We start from the raw sequence: 21,118 nt of genomic DNA, 5'->3' as shown, positions 1-21,118 counted from the left end.
CTTTTTATCTAAAATTTACATGTGAGTTTATAAGTACTTTCATCCCTGGCCTCGTCGTTTTCTTGATGGAAACTTTAATTTACTTCAATTATTCATAAATATTCATAATATATTATGCTAGATTTCGTTGTTGATATTCCCATGACTTTGAAATTAATTGAATATCAATTTGTTTGTATACTATCTAACCATCTAAGGAATCATATAAGTCTCTATCCTAAAAGGATCATATAAGGTTGTTAGACCCACTTAGGGCCTGTTCTCATTGACTGAAATGAGCTGAACTAAACTGAACTGAACTTATTAGAGCTGAACTGAACTGAATTGAAATGAGATGAATATTTTATGAGAGAAGGAAATTAGGAGCTGAGCTGAACTGAACTGAACTGAAAATGAAAACAGGGCCTTAGACAATACCATGGACACTTAGAAGTGTTGAATTTTTAGCGTTATTGCAGACATAACTCTAAAAGTAGACACATCAAAAAGCATACGAGAAAAAGGCTTAGTTTTAAAAAAAAAATCTACTAACTGAAATTTCATGCCATCATTAATACTCATTCTTTTGCTAAATAAAAGCATCACTTTATTTAGAGGGAGCTCCCATTCATATTGATGATAAACAAAATTTGCTTATCTAATGGCATTTTCATAAATATATCAACAATTCATCCCAGTCAGCATGACATTTTTGTATATAAGTGAACAACTTTTATTAATATGCGGGTCCCACAAATGTTGACTTATTTACAAAAATACCATACCGACTGAGATTTTTTTGTTGATTTATTTACAAAAATGTCATTAGATAAACAAATTTTATTTATCATCAAGATAAACTTGTATTTTCTCCTTGTGCACACTATATTAGACTAGTGAATTAAAGTGTGTACTATGCATTTTGTTGTGCAATTGTATCAAAGTAGAAATATCAAACATTTGATGACGAGAATATTTTTTAAAAAATATAAATTAAATGTGAGTATTTACTCCATTCTCTTTAACCAAGTGATGTGTCAATTTGACATTTTGACATGCACACATGTCGATTTACAACTTTAAATATTAATACATCTATTGGTTAAAAAAAATACTACGTATAAAAAGTTGATATCATGAAAACATGCATTGTGACTAGTCCTATTTACATTATTACAATTAAATTTATATTTTAATACAAGCAATATATTAGGGTTGTCCATCGGTCCAAGAACGTAACTGACCAGACCAGGCTGAACTAGATCGATGACCAAAAATTGTAATCCAAGATATAGAGATCAAACCATTTTTGTTGGAATCAGACCCAAACCGAACCAGTTTAGACCAATTTTAGAATTTTATTCCATAATTGAAAATATTTTCATAACACTTTAAGGTTTTTATTTATAATTTTAAACAAAAAAACTGATTTTGTCCAAGAACGATTTTTAAAGGGCTTTGGACTGGGCTGAAATGAAGACTGGAATAATAAATTTCTTTACCCAAAGGCCAGACGGGTTCTCTTTGATCTAGTGTAGTCTGATTCAATCCATTTTTCTGGTTCAGACATGTAGTTTAACACCTTAAAGAATGTATAGTCAAAGTTTGTATAAAAGTTAAAGTGATGCACTTATTAAAAAAGAGAGAGTATAAGAATTTTGGGAAGAAAAATATATAATTTTAAAATTTAAAAGTAGGGTTATTGTATTGCCAAAAACTTTTGTGTGCATAAGATGTACAATAATATTTAGCATATAATGAACAATTATTTAAGCGTAATTTTTAACCAAATTTAGGTAACTTTTAACTTACTTTGGGGTAATTTTAAACTGATGGACTGATAAGTGGTTTATTTGACCACTTATTGTGTTAATTTAAACCCGATTTTGCGATTATTTCCCCTTTTTCTAACCCAATTTTGAATGAAAATGTTTTGTCTCGGCTTTCCCCCTCTTGGTTTGTGTTTGTCCATGTTTTGCAGGTCTATGGACTCAATTTGGCAAACTTTCGGTGCATGATTTGTGTTTAAGGCAAGAGAATTAAAGAATGGAGAGGGCGCTCCAGCAGGAGCGGGCGTGCAGCCTTGAGGAGCTGGCGCTCCTGGCTGTGGAGCGGGCGCTCCTCACTGGGAAATCCGTTTTCTTTGACGGATTTCCCTATGTGTTACGGGGAGTATAAATACTTCCTCCTTTATTCATTTGTATCCCAGACAGATATAGCCTAGTTTTTAGAGACTCCTCTTAGTTTGAAACATTCCTTTTAATTAATTTAGCTTAATTTTCATCAATTCAATCATTGTAATAGTTGGTTTCAAGTTTGTTTCTCAAGATTGGCACTTTGTATTCAACAATTTCAAGCCTCAATTAGTAACTTCCTTCTACTTTTCTCCATTTAATTTCTGATTTTATTTGTTGTTGCATGATATTTAAATCTTCTTAGTTCTTGATAATTTGTTATTGGATGATAGTTATTTCAATTGTTAATCATTTTTCCCCAATTATTGAAGAAGTTAGAACCCTAATACTTGTTTGCATGTTGATAAATATGAGTTGTGAGTAGTCTACTTGTTAGGGGTTGGGTGAAGGTCAACCTTTTGGGTTAATTATGCAAATGTGGGAGAAGCATTGATGCTTGTATTGCAATTAAATTGATTATATGAGATTGCTTGTTAGTTCTTCAATGATAGGATTAGCTACCCTTGATTTAGGGGCTTGATAGCATGATATGCTTAGTTTGACATGGAAATGTGAATGAAGCATGGCATTACTTATTGCAATTTGATTATGTATCTTCTATTGCTAAACTAATGAGGAATCTAAGTTTAGTAGTGTGAGTTGTTTCCTAATTGCATGAGGTTGATCTTACATATTGTCCTTGCTATATCTTATCAATTTCGCTCCCCGTTTGTCTATTTGCCTTGGTCGAGTGGATCCCATTCCCTAGTGTCCTCAATCCATTGATTTAGAACCATAGTTTGTTTGTCTTCTTGACGAACCCCAATTCACCATTGACTTCGAATTAGCTTAAGTGTTAAGATCTTTGGAAACCATATCCCGTTCCTTGTGGACCGAACTCTTACTTGTCATTATGCTTGGTTTGTAAGGTGTTTGTTAATAAATGTGTTTGATTGAGTGTGGAATGTGTGACCGTTCTAACGCCCATCAAAATGGCGCCGTTGCCGGGGATCGGTGTTGTTGATTGCTAATTGATTACTTGAGTCTAGTTCACCATAAAACAAAAAAAAAAAATTCAAAAAGATTGTTTCTTTTTGGCTACACTTGTAGCCTTGTTACTGATTGCGTTTGTTGAGAGTGTATGCGCAGAACTCATAACAGGATCTTGGTACCTTACGATCCCAAGATTGAGCAAACTTATAGAAGGAGAAAGAGAGCCGGTTCTAGGCCGTTTACTACTCCCCCAACTAGAGAGACCAATTTCGAGGAGGATCGAGATCAAATGGGTGACGCGGAACCACCACCTCAAAGACCTTTAAAGGAGTTGGGAACTCCGGGAGCTTATAGAGCTTCAAGCGGCATTGCTCCACCCGTTACTCAAGCCAATGACTTCGAGATTCGGCCCGCAATGATTAATTTGATTGAAAGGAGGCAATATAGTGGAGCAAAACATGAGAGCCCTCTTGCACACTTGAACGAGTTCGAAAAATATTGCAACACGATCAAGGTAAATGGGGTAACTCAAGAGTTTGTGAGACTAAAGCTATTTCCTTTTTCTTTGATAGGAAGGGCTCTTGAATGTCTTGAGAAGGAGGTGAGGCCTAACTCCTTGAGAACTTGGGACGAGGTCACCACGGCTTTCTTAGGAAGATTCTATTCTCGAAAGAAGACGGCCAAGGCAAGGGCTTTGATCCAAGGTTTTCGTCAAAAAGCTAGTGAAACCATATATGAAGCATGGGAACGATACAAGGAATATCAAAGGGAGTGCCCTCATCATGGAATTCCGTCATATCAAGTGCTTCAAATTTTCTATGGGGGCTTGAGCCCACAAGGAAAGACTAGCTTGGATGCGGGAGTGGGTGGCCCGATTATGAACAAGACGGAGGAGCAAGTCATAGAGATAATTGAGGATGTGGTGAGGCACCACATGGATTGGCAAGAAGGAGAGAGAGATTCTCTAAACAAGGGAGGAAATGCGGTTTTACTCCGTCGATCACCTTAATGCCATCAACAATTTGACTTCCCAAATCGCCAACCTTGGAAAGGAGATGACGTCCATTAAGGCAAAACTAGAGACCTCTAGTTCAACACAAGAGCATCACTCCCAATCTAAGGGGAGAGGTATGAATTCTAACTCTTCTCCCTCTACTTCTAATAACATGCTTCATGGATGTTTGTTTTGTGAAAATTGTGGGTCATATGACCATGATACCTCTTCTTGTAATTATGATTCCCAACCCCAACCCCAATACGAAGATGGTAATGAAAATGAAAATGAACAAGTCAATGTCTTGTCTTATGATAATAGATATAGGAATGACAATCAAAGATACTTACCACCAAATAGAAGAGAACAAGGGGGGAATTCCTATAACCAAAGAGGAAATGATTACGATTACCATAACCAAAATCAATGGGGAAATAGGAACCAAATGGACCAAAATCCCCAAGGTAACTACAACCAACAAGGTGGTTATGGTAACCATAATCATAATAATCAAGGAAACTATGGGAATCAAGGGCAATTTCACCAAGGGGGAAACTCTAATAATCGGAACAATTGGAACAACAATAATAATAGAGGTTCTTCTAATCAAAATGCGTCCAATTCGAATGTTAGAGGTAATAGGGCTTCCCAAGACAACTACTATGCACAAGCACCACATAGTAGGTCTAGCTTAGAGGAAATGATGGAAAATCAAACTAAAATGTTCAATACTTTCATGGCCTCTAGTGAAAAGAAATTTAGTGAAGTGATGACCCATAATAAAATGCTAGAGACACAAATTTCTCAATTGGCTAATGCTTTGAAGGAAGGGACTAGCACTTCTAAACTACCACCCCAAGGACTAGATCCTAAGAGGCCCGTAAATGTTATATCAACAAGGAGTGGTAAAGTGTTGGAAGAAAGTGTTCCTAAAAAAGGCAATGAGAGAATGAACATGAGTGAGCCTCCCCTTAAAAGTGATTTTGAACAAGAGAGAGATCAAAACCATGAGAATGAAAAAGAGAAAGAATGTGAGAAAGAGAAAGATTTTGAAAAAGAGAGTGAAGAGAGAAGAGAAAAAGAGAGAGAAACAAAACAATTGCAAAAGCTACCATATCCTCACAAATTTGTTAGAAACAAATTAGATGTGCAATTTGGAAAATTTCTTGAAACATTGAACCAAATTCACCTTTCAATTCCTTTTACCGATGCTATCAAGCAAATTCCTAACTATGCTAGGTTTTTGAAAGATATTTTGAGTGGAAGGAGAAATTGTGAATTGGTTGAAATGGTGAGTCTCACCGAGAATTGTAGTGCAATTATCATGAACAAGATGCCACCCAAATTGAAAGACCCCGGTAACTTTTCTATCCCATGTGCAATATACAAGATGCAAATTGATAATGCTTTGTGTGACCTAGGGGCTAGTGTTAGCCTAATGCCATACTCGGTATACCAAAGACTTGGGATAGGGGAACTTCTACCCACCAACATCACCCTACAATTGGCCGATCGCTCTATTAAATTCCCAAAGGGTAAGGTAGAGGATGTTCCTCTAAGGGCGGGGAAGTTTGTAATCCCGGTGGATTTTGTTGTGTTAGAGATGGATGAAGATGTTAACATTCCAATAATTCTTGGAAGACCTTTTCTTGCTACTTCGGGTGCTTTAATAGATGTTAAAAGTGCTAAAATTTCACTAAAAGTAGGAGATGAGGTGATAGAATTTGATTTGAATGAGAGCATGAAATATCCAAGCTCTAGTCTTGATAATTGTATGATGATTAATACTATTGATTCTATTGTGACTTCTATGCATGAGCACTTGCTCACTACTAACGATGCCCTTGAGAATGTCCTTTTGAATAAGGAAAAGATAGGTGAGCAAAGCAAGGGGATTGAGGTCGACAAGGCCAAAGTTGAAGTGATTAAAAAATTGCCACCTCCAATTAATGTGAGAGGAGTAAGATCCTTTTTAGGGCATGCCGGGTTCTATAGGAGATTTATCAAGGATTTCTCACAAATTGCTAGACCCCTAAATTCTCTTCTTTAAAAGGATGCCATCTTTATTTTTGATGAAAAGTGTCTTCAAGCTTTCAACAAATTAAAGGAGGCTTTGATCTCTACTCCAATCGTGCAAGGGCCAAGATGGGATTTGTCGTTTGAACTTATGTGCGATGCTAGTGATGTTGCAATTGGAGGGGTGTTGGGACAAATAATTGAGAAGAAACTTCACGTCATTTACTACATGTCCAAGACCTTGAATGAAGCTCAACGGAACTACACCACAATGGAGAAGGAGTTTCTTGCCGTGGTGCATGCTTTTGAGAAGTTTTGGAACTACCTAATTGGTTCCAAAACTATTGTTTATACCGATCATGCGGCTATTAGGTACCTTGTGGCAAAGAAAGAGTCCAAACCTCGTCTTCTTCGATGGGTCTTGTCTCTCCAACAATTTCATGTAGAAATCCGGGATAAGAAAGGGGCCGAAAATGTGGTTGCGGACCATCTTTCCCGATTAGAGAATGTGAAAGCTAGTGATGATGAAATTCCCATTTGTGATGAATTGAGAGATGATGTGCTCTATATCTTGAATGAGAAGGAGCTTCCATGGTTCGCCGACTTGGTGAACTATTTGGCTTGTGGAGAATTCCCTCCCGATTTCTCAAAAAATCAAAGGAAGAAGCTAAAAAGGGAAGCAAGACACTATGTGTGGGATGACCCCATTCTCTACAAGAGAGGAGTAGATGGTTTGCTCCGTAGGTGTGTTCCGGATGAAGAAGTGCAAAATGTGCTCAAGATGTGTCATTCTGATCCTTGTGGAGGGCATATGGGAGCAAACAAAACAGCATTGAAGGTTTTGCATAGCGGGTTGTGGTGGCCTCACATCTTTAAGGATGCTTGGGGGTTTGTGAAGACTTGTGACCGGTGTCAACGAACCGGCAATATAACCAAGCGAAACGAGATGCCTCAACAACCGATTCTTGAGCTAGAGGTATTTGATGTGTGGGGTGTTGATGTCATGGGGCCATTCCCTACTTCTTATGGAAATCAATACATCCTTGTGGTGGTCGATTACGTATCAAAATGGGTTGAAGCCATTGCCTCCCCAACTAATGACCACAAGGTAGTCATGAAGATGTTCAAGAAAGTCATATTTCCAAGATTCGGAATTCCTAGAGCAGTGGTAAGTGACAACGGTTCACATTTCGTTCATAGTGCTTTTCAAAAGATGCTAAGAAAGCACGGGGTTCACCAAAGATTCGGCCTTACCTATCATCCATAAACTAGTGGGCAAGTGGAAGTGTCCAACCGTCAAATTAAATTAATCCTTGAGAAGACGGTTGCAAGTAATAGGAAAGATTGGTCGAAAAAGCTTAATGACGCTCTATGGGCATATAGAACGGCATACAAAACCCCAATAGGCACAACTCCATATCGTCTTGTGTATGGAAAATCTTGTCATCTACCGGTGGAGCTTGAACACCGAACTCAATGGGCAATCAAGAAGATTAACTTCGACTTGGCTAGCGCGGGAGAGCAAAGATGGCTTGATTTGCATGAGCTTGAAGAGCTAAGATTGGAAGCCTATGAGTGTGCTAGCAACTATAAGAATCGCACTAAGGATTGCCACGACCGGAACATTGAAAGAAATCATTTCTAAAAGGCGATAAGGTACTCCTCTACAACTCTAGGATGAAATTGTTTCCCGGGAAACTTTTATCAAGGTGGAGTGGACCTTTTATTGTTAAGGAAGTGTTTCCTCATGGAGCCGTGGAAGTTTGGGATATGGACGGCAAGAGATCTTTCAAGGTGAATGGGCATCGCCTCAAGCTTTACTACGAGGGTGCTCATGTAGGTGTTTTAGAATCAACTCAATGTAATCTTACCTCCTGAGTGTGGAGGTCGTCAAGCTATTGACGTTAAAGAAGCGCTTCCGGGAGGCAACCCGAGTAAAAAAAAAGAAAAATAAAAGAGAGAAAAGAGAGTCAAGAAAATAAAAGGAGTGAGAAATAAAACAATGAGTGAGAGAAGAAAAGAATAAGAGTGTTGAGAATATCTGATTTTGGCTAATTTTGTTGAATTATGTCCTTGTGGTTTTAATGTAGGAGAAGGAAGCAAAAAAAAGAAAGCAAGGAAGGATTTAATCAAAGCTTTAAGCAGTGAGGAGCGGGCGCTCCTTAGCCTTGCGTGCCCGCTCGTCACAGGAAATTAATTTCAGCCAAAACAGAAGAAAAACAGAAAGTTCCAGTAAGTTCGGAGCGGGCGCTCCGGAACAAGGAGCGGGCGCTCCACCCCCAGGAGCGGGCGCTCCAAAAATTGCACGCCCGCTCCTCACAGGGTGAACCAAATTCAAAAAAAACAGAAGGGTGAAGAAGAGTTCGGAGCGGGCGCTCCAAAAATTGCACGCCCTCTCCTCACATGAAAATTCAAAAAAAAAAAAAACGAAAAAAAAAACAGAAGTGAATTCCCAGGATCGGAGCGGGCGCTCCTCTTCCCTGCACGCCCGCTCCAGCCGATCCGGGTAAAAAAAAAGGGGAATCTTTCTCCTTCTTTTAATCTCCTTCACCCATTTTCACCAATAATTCTAACATTCATGCTCTCTCTCCTCATCCCCATCTACTTCTTACTCTAAAAACCCTCACTTTCTCCAACTTCTCTCTTTATTTTCATTATCAAATCTCAACTTTCTTCAATCAAAATTCACAAATTCTTATTCTCCATCAAATTCTCTCTCCAAAAACCATAATTTTTCACTAATTTGGGCGAAAATTTTGAAGACCCACGAAATCAAATTAAAGAACAAGCAAGGAAAAGGGGTAAAGTTTGCTAGAGGAGGAGGAAATTTGGGTAAATTGGAGGATTTTAGAGTATTTTCATACTCTAATTAGTAAAATCTTCTTCCCCACTTCACTTTCCCTCTTAAACCTTATCTTTTCTAATTTGTTTATTTCATGATTGTTGTGTGATTAGTTGCATGATTAGGTGAATTAAACAAATTTACTTGCCTTTGATAATTAAATTGTAGAATTTTATGATTAGTTATGGAGTAAGAGAATTGTGATTTGTTTCTTGCTTAAGTTTGATGAACTTGTGCACGAAAATTGGTTAAATTCTGTTGGAATTGTGAATTTGTTGTGTTGGAATTATTGTGTTGGAATTGTTGGTTGTTTGTGTTGGAATATTATTGAATTGTAAGCAGGTACTTGGATTTTATCGGGGGTTTGAAGTTTCGGAGATTGTTTGTGTTGTGTCGTGAGTGTGTTTGTGGTGTTTTAAGTTACCTTTCCTGTCCAATCTTAAATTCCAAAATGGTTCTTCGTTTATTTGGAGGTGCGGGAGGGAAGAAGAGGAAGACTACTTCCGGCATCCAAATAAATGAAAATCGTCATTTCGAAAGCCCAACTGAAACCCCAAACCAAACAATAGATCAATCAAATCCTCCCCCTTTAATAAAAATACCCGAAAAATCTAAAGGTTACCACAAAAAGCTATCCGCACGAAAAATGCTTCCAACCCGATTCTATGACCAAGAGTCATGCAAATTGCTAGGAATAGACGACGGAATTCGTCAAGTGGCTGCAAATTTCGGATGGTTAGACTTCCTTCGAAAGAGGGAGGAAACATTCGAATCGCTCACTCTCGAATTCCTATCCACCCTAATCGTGAGAAAAACTAATGGTGAGGGTGAAAGGAATGGTGTCCTTCGAACAAGTGTATTATTCTGATAGCGGGTTCAGAATTATTAGAAAGCTAATATATTCAGTAAGGTCAAGTGATCGGAATGCCTGGGTGGAGGCCGCTTCCGATCAGTAATATTAATATAATTAATATTACAGCTTAATCTTGACTGAACCCTTCGGGTCACACCCAAGCAAATATATGCGAACCAACTCGACGAATTAATTCGGAAGAAATTAATTCGACGCCTGAGTGTTAAATATTTAGACGTCGGTAATTCGAGCTTAGAGCGTCGAAACCGATCGTCGGAAGTCGAGTCTAAAATGATAAAAGACGAGACGCGCAAAATAATAATAAATCGACCATATTCCCGAAAATACCCCTAGCATCGGTGTGCCCCGAGCATCCGAATGCTAGGGGCAAGACGAGCTAGCACACCGTGCTAGCAGCCCCGGCCAGCCGCGGCTAGGCAGAGCAGCAGCCGCACCGTGCCACGGCAGCAGCCGCACCAAACCGCAGCAGCAGCAGCTGGTGCGGGCTGGGCTCGGGCCAGGTGCGGGCCGGGCTCGGGCTTGGCTCGGGCCATAGGGCCATGAATAAGGGGAAGCTTGGAATATGGGAGTAAGTGGGAGAGGACATGTGGCACAAGGAGAGTATTGAGTGGGGAGCAAGTATGGTCCCCTACTCTTCATGTGGTCCTCACCAACCCATCTCACATGGTAATGCCACTTGTAGATTTATTATTAGTTTGCAATTTTAATTTAATTTAGCTTTAAATTAATTTGTGGAATTTCATGATCCCACATTGATGGGATAGAAATTCCCACTCATACTTTCCTCTATAAATACCAACTTTGGGATTTAGAGTAAAGTGCTTGAGTGGGAGTTAAAAAGAGAATTCCATAATTTTTGGGAAAACTCTTAAACTCACATAACACTCGGGTTTAGGTTGGACCTTGCTAACCCCAAGGTAGTAGACCTTAAAGTTGTGTTCGCCCATTTGTGGGTGGATACCGTCGGAGGCGCGGCGCTTGACGTGCTAGTAGCTTTCAAGTAAGAGCCCCGGGTTTTGGGCGAAGCTCGCTTCGAGGGTAAGATTCGTTATCTTTTCTTTGTGAATATTTATTTATGCTTTGTGATTTTAATTATTGCGAGTGGTTCCTCGAGAGGGGTTGTTTCCGCGGTGAGTCGGACTCACCAAACCCCAACAGCGGTATCGGAGCCCCGCTCGTTTATTTTTATAATCATGTTATTCAAGGTTTACTTTTTGGCTTAATTTTCTGGTTTATGTTGCTAATTAGATTAGTAGCTCGGTTTTATTTATTTAATCCCGTTTTTAATGTCGAATTTGGCCCAAAACCCAGATTTTCGCCCAAGACTAGTGAATTTTGGGTGGAAAACATGTTCTGGAAAGGGTTTTATCCATTTGGGACTGTGATTTTAGCCAAATTCTGACCAGAAATGTCTTTTTCGAGGGGTTTTTCGTTTTTGACGAAAAATTTTAAGTCTTTTCTAACCTTGAAATTAATGGCATAAATTGTTGATTATATGGTTGATTATTTGCATAATTTTCTGCACTTTTATGTCCCCTTAAAGCACACTTACTTGGTAGTATTTGATGCTTAAAGGTTGATTTATTTTCACATAATTGCAAACTAATTGCTTTTTAGTGTGAAAATTTTATTTTTGAGGCTTCCTAAGTGTTAAAGATTCAATCTTTATTTGTGATAAGTGATTGAAACTTTGAAAACCACTAAATTCCATGTTATTTTGAGTTGAACCTTGTTGTTTTAATCATTTTGAGTTGATTAGAAACATAAAGTTTCGATTTTTGTGATAGAAATTTGGTTATCATTATGTTGGAAGATATAATTTTCAAGGATTCACAAATTTTAGATGTTGGAATTTTCATTTGAACATTAAAGTTCATATTTTTCCAACTTCCCTTTACTTTGTCAAATTCTCAAGTTTAATTTAAAATGATTAAACTGAAAGTGAGAAATTGCCTCAATTTTATTTTGCACCAAGCTAAACCAATTTAATTAAAGATGGTTCTTGGAATTATTTTGGTTATTGCACTTTGAAAATTTTATTAAGTTAGACTTGTTTAAAATTTTACTTTGCTCACTAAATTAGTTCTAAAATTAATTTAAAATTAATTATTTTTTATCTCGCGAAAAAGGGATCAAATCCCAAGGTAGTGGCACGCAAAACGAGGCAATGCACCACCATGGCTGCCACGGTGGTTGCGCCGCCTTGATGGTGGGCCACACGCGCGGCAGCAGCCACGCACAGCAGCAGCTCACGCACGGCAGCAGCAGCCACGCGCGGCTGTGCTGTGGCAGCGGCTCGCGGCCGTGTGCCGTGGGCCTGTGTTCGTGGTCTTGGCGTGTGCGTATGCTTGGTGCGGTGAGGTGATTAGCCGTAGTAGGCTTGATGTTAATTATTTTGCCGTTTATTTATTTTAATTAATTTTGTTTATTTTAATTAAAATTTTGGGAGGCTAGGCCTCGGGTTTTTGAGCGGCATTGGCAAAATTTCATTTTGACAAATTTGGGTGCTACCGACTTAATTAATTGGATTAATTAAGGAAATGCGGAATTTAGTGGGAGCTTCAATTGTTAATGACGTAATTATGTAATCGATTAAACAACTTTGACTAGTTTTAATTAGGCGTGTTAATCGGATTAACCACCTAGATTAGTTACTAGTGCGTGCGTTGTTTGAATGCATTTTACTTGTTGTTAATTTTGTAAATTGCATGGGCTATTCACAAATAGTGAATGGATGAATGGAATATATATATTCTCTCTCTCTCACAGGTTTTATGAAATGGCAACTAGTGGGACCCGACTAGGATAGAAAATACGGACTACGTGCCGTTATGTATTTTTGTAAATCTAAATACGGTCTACGCACCGTTAAGTATTTTTGTACTTTAATATTTAGATTATTTCTAGTTATAGACACTAGTTTTTGCATAGTTTGGTTTAGTCTTGAAGACGGCGTATCTTGGAAGACAAAGCCTTGAAATGCAAATGAAGACCTTTTGAAGATATGAAGATTTCAAGGGGTCATGCTAGTTGCCAATATGCATCTATTATTTCGCTTTATATTTTATGGTTATATATATATGTGTGTGAAATATTCGTTAGATGCATGTTTAGGTTTTCTTGATGTTGCGATGATTAGTTAAGTTCACTTAAATCAACCAACATAGAAATCCTAGGTCCCTAATAATATTGAGTAAAACTTGCCTTTCCAAAACAACACTTACTAACCGGACGATGGTGATGGTAGGCTACGCCAAAGCGAGGTGCTATCACTCCTCTAAGGGGCATAAGGCACACCGGGTGTGCACGTTGGTTTTGGTTTAACTCATCGGTATGAGTGAGGAGTCCTCACATACCGTGGCAAAAGAGATACATCGTCAAAGATGCATTAGATGCGACGATTGTCTAACCAAGAGTGGCTTAGAGCCATTAGCAAGGCAATGCTTACCGAGAAGATTGAGTGTTTAAGACAAGCCAAAGCATGCTTAACCACTCTTTGTTTCTTCGGATCTTGGAATCGCCTTATTTTCGCCAAATAGGGACAATTTTTTATGCGTAAATAAGACGTTTAAATAAGATTGAAGTTTGCATGAATGCTATTAAATTTCAAACTTATTATGTTCTTGATAAATGGTTATACTTTGCACTTATATTTATAGTACTCTAAATCAAATAATATTGTTTCCATGATTGGTAAAGGAAATCCTTGAGAATAGTTCTCAAAGAAAGGAAAAGCATTTCTAAAATACAATTCTGATAAATGACTTTTATAACTAAGTCCGAAAGGACGGTTGGACATCATGTATTCAAAATACTAGGTAGTTTTGATGGAACATGAGGTATTGAGTTGCAAACTCAAGATTGTCAATGTTTGACAACAAACGTATCTTTTCGCATCACAATTGAGTAGGACTCATTGATGTAGTAATTTGAGTAAGAATTAATGGAAAAGATGGAACTTTGTTTAACGGCGCACTAGGTGCTTGATTATGCCTAAAAAAGTATAAGAGTCAAGGTACTTAAAGAAATGATTCTTAAAGTAAGATTATGAGATATTGTATGATAAGAAATATAGGAAAGAAGGAACGAAGAAAAGGAATTAGATTTCATTTCAACTCATGAGTTCGTGTTATTGTAATTAACTTAGCAATTCGTTATCTTCACAAGTATCGGATACTGCTTGAGTGTTCCACTATGATAGTGACCTCAAACTATTGAAGTTAAGCTAAGTTATCGACTTACAAGCTTAGAATGAAGCAAGAAGAGCTACATCAGTTGTAAGGTCGTATGTTTTGTTTAAAGACCTTTTAAGCCAAAGGCTGGAACAAGTAATGGTTATTATGTTCCATAATCAGCAATTAATCCGTTTATACACGAAAAGACTCACATTCAAAGTAATGAGCAATAGTTGCGAGATTTATTTGAATAGGATGGTTATCCAAGCGTTAAGTTAAGAATGCTTGATTATAAACAAACATTTCTCTAACATGATAAACTCACTAAGTTTAAGTCATGGGCTTGATTTGCGTTCCAAACATCTTTAGCGATGTCACGTCGACAAGAACGTACTCAAGGCTCTATTAGATAGGCTCTTGATAGTTGCTCGAATTGGAATCGTTCTAAGACAAGCAAGTCTTACTTGTTGAAACCGACAAAACAGAGAGCTATTGTTCTTGGTATAAACAATTGACTCCGAAGGCTAAAGAGGATTCAATTACTTCAACGTTTCACAAAGAATTTGAAAGGATATGGCTATATTCATCAAATGTGAACAAACTTGACTTGAGTAGCTCAAGAGTTCAGTGAAGTACAGAATCGACTTGGCAAGATATCAAAACGTCTAGATTAGATCGAGTGATGTTTGCTTGAGCCAAGCGTGACTATCTCAAAGTTATGAATAGAAATTTTCATAAATAACTCCACAAAGAATATGGTGTGTCTTCACGGAGACCTCGGTGTCATTTGAAAATGACTCGAACGATGATGGTTCACAACCCTTCCTATAAAGTTCTTAAAGATTTGCACAAATGACTAATGTTACACTAAACAAAATGTCGAAGCTAAGAAAGGACGCCATATTTAGTTATGGATAGAAATAACTTCTAAAAGTCTTTTCAAGTATATGTCTAAGGCTCTTAGTCTCAGTGGGAGTTCACTAGCTCAGTGGGAGCAAAGTGGCTCAGTGGGAGCTAGGTGACTCAGTGGGAGCTGAATGGCTCAATAAAGACTAAGATAGCTCAAGTAGGAGCTAACTGTTTGTTTCACAACGAACTTTTACCCAAAGACAATATACATGTCTCTTTGTAAGCATTCAAGTGAGACTACGGGCATTACCTCCACATCCTAATTGAGAACATAATGTTTGTTGCTCTAAGTGGTGTCTTTCTGGAAAGTAACATGTTTCCAAAACGACAAGTGGGAGGAAAATGAACTCGATGACCATCGAGCTTAGCAACAAACTAGAACTGAGAATCTCGGAAGACCTTAAAGGACTTCATGAGAATGTTTGATCAAGAATACTCAAAAGGACTTTACAAGTGCCTTAAAAGAGAATTCATTACTCACAAAACATTAAAGATGTTGGAGTAAGATCAACATAATAAAATGGCTTTGAAAGCGCCTTAAAACTCAGTGTTTGATGCAATTGCCCCGTATAGGTATAGAATTCACCAAAGTCTTGGATTGAATCCTATAAATTTTCTATTAAGTTAGAAACAAACCTAAGACTTACAAGCATACTATTTACTATTAGATAGTAAAGGAATAATGTCTTGTAAGATAGCTACGACAAATCCAAATTCCGAATAATGGTTAAAGGCCATGAAAATCCGAAATAGACTCCATGTTTGAAAATCATGTTTTAAACTTGATTAATTTGCATGAAAGGTGAAAGACCCATCGATTGCAAATAAGTTTTCAAGGAGAAAACTAACAAATGTGGAAATGTATATGCATACATAGCTAGATTGGTTGTAAAGGATATAATTAATTTCAAGGAGTTGATTTTAATAAAATCCCATTCATCAATTGGAATGCTCAAGTCTTTTCGTGATTGATCTAGCAAAATTGCGCATATGAAATATGGCAAAATAGATACCAAAACCGCCTTCCCAAAATGGAATTTTGGAAGTGACTATGGAATAGTCTAAGGGTTTTGAAAATCTAAATAATTCTAGATTTGAAAGCAAGCACATGGAATCCGTCATGGGATTAAAGGAAGCATTGCATGAAGGAATTGGAACGTGTTTTCTCATAAAGTTAATAAGAGGATTGACTTATGGAGAAACATAGAAATTCTGATGAACAAGAAGTTTAGTGGGAGCAAAAGTAATGGTCCAACAAGATGTTTACGAACTCTATTGTGAAACAACTATCAAATGCTAAATGCTTAGATTTGAAAGTATTTTCGACAATGGACCGAGCTAAAGACGATACTTAGTACATGTTGGGAATTAAGTTCTATGGTATAGACTTAATTAAAATGTTTGAATGAGTAAAGGAAATTACCATGTTAAACATGAAGGACTTTGAAAGGCTTTCGACCCATATGTATGAAGCTAAGTAAATGTTTGAACTAAGTATAAGCTAGGCTAAGTACTAAATCAAACAAGAAAGACTCTAGTAAGAGACTTTCAACCATATCATATAGCGAACAATTTGGCAAGACTCAGTGTAAGTGTATGAGCTAAATGTCACATGAATGGAATAAAATTGAAAATAATTCTAGAATTAAATCCATCATATAAGCTATGATATGGAATCGTCAGATGACTTACATGCTTAGAGCATGTGAAGTACGTATATAATACCAATCAACATTAATCTAAGTATTAGATCATTAGATTATAGCCAAGAACATCCAAAGAACTTAGATAAGTAGTTGGATGAGTTCTTGACGCATGGAAACAAATATAATTTGAGTTTTGATGTTGCAAGCACAAACCTTAACAAGGATTAGATCCTTAGCAAGGAAACCATTTATAAGCACGAGGCAAGAAGCGTTGTGGCTTGAGAATGGTAACATGGATGTGCATCCATATATGATGTGCGGGAATCTAAGGGAAATTTCCATGATCACAAGTGATTAGGGTATCCCAAATCGTTGTGAGTCGCTTGGAGTAAAACCCAAGCAAGGCATCATCGAGGAGTCTACTAAAATATATGTTGAGAATATTGTTGCCTTAAAGGCAATAATAAGATAGATGTTAAATGGAAAGGTTCGTTGTTGAACATTAATGATTGTAGGTTGTCAAGTAGAAGGTCTCAAATCATGAAAATGAGTGGGAGCCATTGCTTGGACAATAAATCCTGAATCACATGTAATCCATTAACACTCTCAAAATTTTATCATCTTATTATGGAAATGGTGGATAATGAAGATGCTAAGGTTTGCAAAGTAATTATAACTAAACCTTTGCAATAAGTGAACGACAACATTCATAATTGCATGAAAGAAATCAAGCATATCAAATATGAGTGTGATTTCTATGAATGTTTTATGAAGAGTACTACTCTTAAAACATTTGGGAAAACCATTTATCATAAGATGAAACATTGTGAAGTTTCATAGTGGAATAAAATATTTCTAAATATTCCACAAAACTATTTAATTGTGGTTTAGAATTAAATAATGAGTCCATTCGATTTTCATAAATATTCAAAATAGGGTATCAAGTCAATGGCTTGGATAAAGAAACACCTATTAAGTGAACATTGAATATTTTAATCGAAAATTATCCCTAATCAAGGTCGTATTTTGTGGACGAATAATAACCATCAGAGATTAGTGTGTAGTATGATTTGTAGCACCGTTTCTTGTGCTATGAGGATACAAATCATTTGCACAGGTATTGGTTTAGAACCATACTGGACAGACCTATGAGGATGCTTTAAGAGTTTAAAAATCGTCATAAGTATTTTCTCATTATTACTATCGGAACTCTTTTCCTTTGACCATGAGTAGTGGGAGATCTCTTGTTTGAGTACTGGTCCGTTTTGGTATCCGCCAAACGTCTGCCGTAATTGGGGATTATAAAGACAGATATCGGGCGGGTGAGTCCTCTTAGTAAGAGAAGCTACATTACAAGACTGGAAATGTCCCCCTACTAACAATAGGGAACATTTCTTGTTGTTTACAAGGCCTCTCGAAGAGCGAGACTGTGAAAAATGCATGGTCGTGCTCAGATGGATTTTAGAAATCATCTGCTTATTGACAGTCAAACTCGGATTTCGAGAAACACTTCTGGACGTAACAGAGATGACTAGTAATCTTACTCTGTAGTTCATGAAGAGACATGAAGAGACATGAAGAGACATAGGATAAGGGCTATACACTAAATGCACACTTGTCCGGAAGGACAAGTGGGAGATTGAAAGGAATGGTGTCCTTCGAACAAGTGTATTATTCTGATAGCGGGTTCAGAATTATTAGAAAGCTAATATATTCAGTAAGGTCAAGTGATCGGAATGCCTGGGTGGAGGCCGCTTCCGATCAGTAATATTAATATAATTAATATTACAACTTAATCTTGACTGAACCCTTCGGGTCACACCCAAGCAAATATATGCGAACCAACTCGACGAATTAATTCGGAAGAAATTAATTCGTCGCCTGAGTGTTAAATATTTAGACGTCGGTAATTCGAGCTTAGAGCGTCGAAACCGATCGTCGGAAGTCGAGTCCAAAATGATAAAAGACGAGACGCGCAAAATAATAATAAATCGACCATATTCCCGAAAATACCCCTAGCATCGGTGTGCCCCGAGCATCCGAATGCTAGGGGCAAGACGAGCTAGCACACCGTGCTAGCAGCCCCAGCCAGCCGCGGCTAGGCACAGCAGCAGCCGCACCGTGCCACGGCAGCAGCCGCACCAAACCGCAGCAGCTGGTGCGGGCTGGATGCGGGCCGGGCTCGGGCTTGGCTCGGGCCATAGGGCCATGAATAAGGGGAAGCTTGGAATATGGGAGTAAGTGGGAGAGGACATGTGGCACAAGGAGAGTATTGAGTGGGGAGCAAGTATGGTCCCCTACTCTTCATGTGGTCCTCACCAACCCATCTCACATGGTAATGCCACTTGTAGATTTATTATTAGTTTGCAATTTTAATTTAATTTAGCTTTAAATTAATTTGTGGAATTTCATGATCCCACATTGATGGGATAGAAATTCCCACTCATACTTTCCTCTATAAATACCAACTTTGGGATTTAGAGTAAAGTGCTTGAGTGGGAGTTAAAAAGAGCATTCCATAATTTTTGGGAAAACTCTTAAACTCACATAACACTCGGGTTTAGGTCGGACCTTGCTAACCCCAAGGTAGTAGACCTTAAAGTTGTGTTCGCCCATTTGTGGGTGGATACCGTCGGAGGCGCGGCGCTTGACGTGCTAGTAGCTTTCAAGTAAGAGCCCCGGGTTTTGGGCGAAGCTCGCTTCGAGGGTAAGATTCGTTATCTTTTCTTTGTGAATATTTATTTATGCTTTGTGATTTTAATTATTGCGAGTGGTTCCTCGGGAGGGGTTGTTTCCGCGGTGAGTCGGACTCACCAAACCCCAACAGAGGGAGAGCCCATTGAGTGCGAGATTAAGTTTAACATGTTCAATCGACCTCAAAACATAAGCTTAACTCGCCTCAATCTGATATTCGGGTGGCCCGTTAGCAACCAAATAACCAGACCCGATAGTTACAAGCTCACCAGTTACGACGAGTGTAACTGGTGGAACACTATCGCGAGGTACCCCACATTCACATCCCGGTCTAGTCACGCTAGCCATATCATCCACCCCATACTCCGTATATTCATGAGAATTATGGGGTATGCTTGCTTCACAAAGCAAGATCTCGGGAAGCTAACAAAAGAGGAGATTAAATGCCTCTTTATAGCTTCCCGATTTGAGGGGGATCTTGAGGGGAACGTGAATATGGGGTACATATTCATAAAGCGGTGCTACGATATCAAGATGAGCACGGAGTTGACGGGTGAGATTAAGTGTGGTGGGATGATCACAATCATCGCCAAGGCATTGGGTTTCACCGGTTGGGTTAACCAATTAACCCCAATTGAAGGCCCAAATGCTCTTGACCTTGCCGGTTTTGCCACAATGAATATGATTGTGGAAATCCGGGGAAATATGACCACGTACTCTTGGTTGGTCAAAGGGAAACACCGTTGCATTCTCCCTAATGCGGCGGTTATGAACACCGTGGGAACCACTTGGCAAGTGCCAAATGAGCCACTCCCCGACAATGTTCCCGACCTTGATCAACCATCTCAACCCCGCCGCCATAGCATTTCTACCATTCCTAATTTCATGGGCGGTCAATCCTCCTCCTCATCTTCCTCCTTCAACCTCGAGTCGGCCTTCCACCACCTTAACCTTTCTAACCAAAGAATTCTCCAAGAAAATGAATATCAAAGCTATGTCTCCCAAATGTCCTACCAAAACCTCGTTGAAAGGGGAGACTTTCTCCCTTATGTCAACTATCCTCACCGACCCGTTCAAGAAGGGCCAGTTGCGGGTTGGAACAACAACCAACCCACCTACTCTTATTGGCAAGGACCCCGTAGCTCCATTTCGGAGCTTCGTTCCTTCCCTCCCTACGATTATACACAACCCGGGGGTTGTGATTTTAGGGGGGACCCCTCTTACTACCACGTCCCCGAGACATGTGGTAGGATGACTCCGGAGGAGATCGATAACCACCCCCAAAGGGGATACTTCGGGTTCCCACCCGGGTATAATGGTGGTTGGGGCACTAGTGATGCACCGGACTACGGTCATTACCGTAGTAGCCCCAACTATGATCTGCCTCCCTATGTGGATCAACCTTCCTACTCCGGCGATGTAGATCCTAACTACAATTTCATGCCATCGCCGAGTAGGGAGGAGTGATCGGGAGTAGGCTTAGGCTTTTGTATTTACCGTTCCCTTTTACTCTTTCCCGTCTTTTGTGACACCGAGGGCGGTGTCAAGTTCTAGCTTGGGGGGGAGAGTTGTCCTCTTCGTGTCTATCTTTTGTGGGTACGGTATTCAAAAGTCTAGCTTGGGGGGTAGTCTTGGGGTTTTTATGCCTATGAGTAGGTTTTTGGTTTTGGTAGGATGTGTGCCTTCTTGTGATGCTTTTTGTGCTATGTATGGAGAAGTTTGATTTTGTATGTGGAATGTTTGGCATGAAAGGCTTAGTTTAGCCTTTGGGACTTGTGGTAGGATTCATATGGTATTATGTTCTAGTTTGCATGCCTATTTT

General features: G+C 38.7%; 1 non-coding gene across 1 annotated transcript; it reads right to left on the bottom strand.

Moving 5' to 3' along the window:
- Window positions 1-3,829: 3,829 nt before the first annotated feature.
- On the bottom strand, window positions 3,830-3,935 carry LOC145593391 (small nucleolar RNA R71). Its single transcript, XR_014102723.1, has one exon. It is a non-coding gene; the product is annotated as a small nucleolar RNA R71 (small nucleolar RNA).
- Window positions 3,936-21,118: the final 17,183 nt, after the last annotated feature.

This window comes from Chenopodium album, chromosome 18, assembly GCF_948465745.1.
Source record: "Chenopodium album chromosome 18, dcCheAlbu1.1, whole genome shotgun sequence".
In the NCBI taxonomy this organism is placed as follows: domain Eukaryota; kingdom Viridiplantae; phylum Streptophyta; class Magnoliopsida; order Caryophyllales; family Amaranthaceae; genus Chenopodium; species Chenopodium album.
The sequence above is the reverse complement of the archived record's forward strand: the minus strand, read 5'-3'. Positions and strand labels throughout refer to the sequence as shown.